The sequence below is a fragment of the Puma concolor genome, unplaced genomic scaffold (genome assembly GCF_028749965.1).
Source record: "Puma concolor isolate L17-30 unplaced genomic scaffold, mPumCon1.1.hap2 unalloc_scaffold_74, whole genome shotgun sequence".
NCBI lineage: Eukaryota > Metazoa > Chordata > Mammalia > Carnivora > Felidae > Puma > Puma concolor.
In genome coordinates, this window is record NW_028240285.1 from 46,890 (window position 1) to 49,350 (window position 2,461).

Here is a 2,461-nt window from a genome sequence, read left to right on the forward strand (position 1 = left end):
AGGCAAAGGGAAGGGGATTCAGAGTGCTTCTGTGTCCCGTGCCGCCCCCCCCAACACAGCAGTCTCTCCTCCCCCCCCCCCCCCCCCCCCGCCGTTCCAGGTGTTGGAACAACCCGGAAGTGCCTGAATTAGGGGAGTTCTTTGACGGGGGGGGGGGGGGGGGTGTTGGGGAGCACCAGTGCTTGGAAACATTGCTAGGGCTAGCAAGGCTGTTGAGAAACCTCGAGTCAGTGTCGAAGGTACTTGGGGGGGGGGGGGAGGAAGAGGGGGGCGTGGGGTTTCTTTCTCTTTGAGGCGATGGAAATAGTTTGGAATGAACAGTGATGGTCCCATAGCTTTGTGAGTAGTAGACTAAGAGAGCCCGCTGAAGTGTACACACACATATACATTTATTTACTTATTACGTATGCATTCATTCCAGTTGAGTGAGTGAGTGGGAGAGAGGGGGTAGGGAGGGAGAGAATGGATCACCAAGCAGGCTCCAAGGTGTCAGCACAGAGCCAGATGTGGGGGCTGAAATTCAAGAACCCCGAGATCATGACCTGAGGCAAGACTCGGACGCCTTACCGAGTGAGGCACCCAGGTGCCCTTACAAGGATGGGAATTTTGGCACGCGAGTTGTGTTTCCAGTGTTCATAGGTGAGGCAACACATAGAATAGTAAATGTAGGCAGGCAGGCAGGCAGTCGACGTTTTCTTTTTCTTTCCCTTCTGGGCTTCAGAGGGGGATGGCGAGTGTGAGGGAGGGAGTTCATGACACCGGGCGTAGGTGTTCTTGTGAGCTGAGCGGCTTGGGAAGTTCCCCGAACTACATGACCCCACAGGAGAACAGGAATTCCTTCTCGACAGCAAGAGAGTGGGCGACTAGCACCGCCTGAGTGTGGCAGAGCCTCAACTCTAAGTCGGGGTGGGGGAGCACTTCTGCCTTCCCCTCTGGGTTCCAGGAAGGAGGGAAGCTGTCCTTCCGGTCCTGACCCTCCCTGTCTGTCCGGGGGCCCCTCAGCCGCAGAGGTGGTGTTTTGAGTTGTCCCTCTGTGGTCGTCTTTTAACACCAAATACTTCTGTTGAAGGTGCTCGGAGAATTAACACAGGTTGATATTTCCAAAATGATCTTGAGATCCTATCCTCTGCCCCTCTGCCCCTCCGCCCCTCCCGTGCGCGCGTGAAAACACCCACCCACCCTCCACCCCCCCCCGCCCCCGCACACCCACCCACCCCGCCCCCGCACACCCACCCACCCCGCCCCCGCACACCCCCCACCCCGCCCCCGCACACCCCCCACCCCCGCACACCCAGCCACCCCGCCCCCGCACACCCCCCCGCCCACGCACACCCCCCCACCCACCCGCCCCCGCACACCCACCCCCCCCTTCCCATTCCTTCTAACTACAACTGTTCCCATTTCCATCCATGTACTCCCAAACAGCTTCCTCAAGCCCCACCGCCCACCCCGTCGACCTCTTTGGGTAGTATAAAAGCGACCAACAGGCAGGGGGCGTCCGGGCACCACGATGGTGGAGTGAGGGAGTCCGTGTGTGACGACCACGGGCCGATCGCAGCAGAGCGGCCGGGACGCAGCACCTGCCTCGCCGGCGCACGGCCTCATCCCCAGCCACCTGGGTCAGTAGCGTTTCCCGGCTGGGGTGGGGGGAGGGGGACACGGAACGGAGGGCGCACCAAGAGGGCTTTGTGGATCGAATGGACGCCTAACCGAGACCCTCCTTCCTGCCACCAGATACCGTCTGTGGATGGTCGTCGTCTCGCCGTCACGCAGCCCCCACCAGTGCTACAACGAAAGAAACGGGTGTCCAGGATAGTAATGCAAACGAAGGCGGGGCCGATCCGATCGGGGGAAGCGGCGACAGGAGTGGAGGTGGGAGAGGAAAAAAAAAAAAAAAAAAATCACGGGAAGAAAGGACAGGCGTGGGCCACGGCGGTCGCGCCGGGGGTGCAGCGGGTCAACGCTCGTCATCGAACCCGGGGACTCGGGTGGCCGACCTCACCGGGCCCAGAGTCGCTAGCGATCCACGGATTTCCTAAACTTTGGGGTAGACGGCTGCGGTGAAGTCCAGCGTGCCGGTCAACCTCGGGGACCAGGTCAACGGATCCCCAGCTCCACAGATCCCAGGTCACGGGGCTCGGCCGTGCTGGTAGAACTCGGGTCTCAGATCCGCAGATCCCAGCGTCCCCGGCTCCCAGCGTGCCGGCCGACCTCAAGTCCCAGGTCACCGGGTCCCCCGGCTCCCGGCGTGCCGGTCACCCTCGAGCCCCAGGTCACCGGTCCGCGGGGCCCCGGTCCCCGGCGTGCTGGTCGACCTCGAGCGCCAAGCGCCGAGCCTCGGGGTCCTCAGCCCCCAGCGTGCCGGTCGGCCTCGAGTCCCGGGTGGCCAGGTCCCCAGTCCCCCGGTCCGCGGTGTGCTGGTCGACCTCAGGTCCTCGGGTCCGCGGCGCGCCGGTCGACC

At 62.8% G+C, this 2,461-nt stretch overlaps 1 long non-coding RNA gene across 1 annotated transcript; it reads right to left on the reverse strand.

Moving 5' to 3' along the window:
* Positions 1–370: 370 nt before the first annotated feature.
* Positions 371–1,580, reverse strand: LOC147571006 (uncharacterized). Its single transcript, XR_015247806.1, has 2 exons — positions 1,486–1,580; positions 371–1,072 (listed from the first exon to the last, which is right to left on the reverse strand). It is a non-coding gene; the product is annotated as an uncharacterized LOC147571006 (long non-coding RNA).
* Positions 1,581–2,461: the final 881 nt, after the last annotated feature.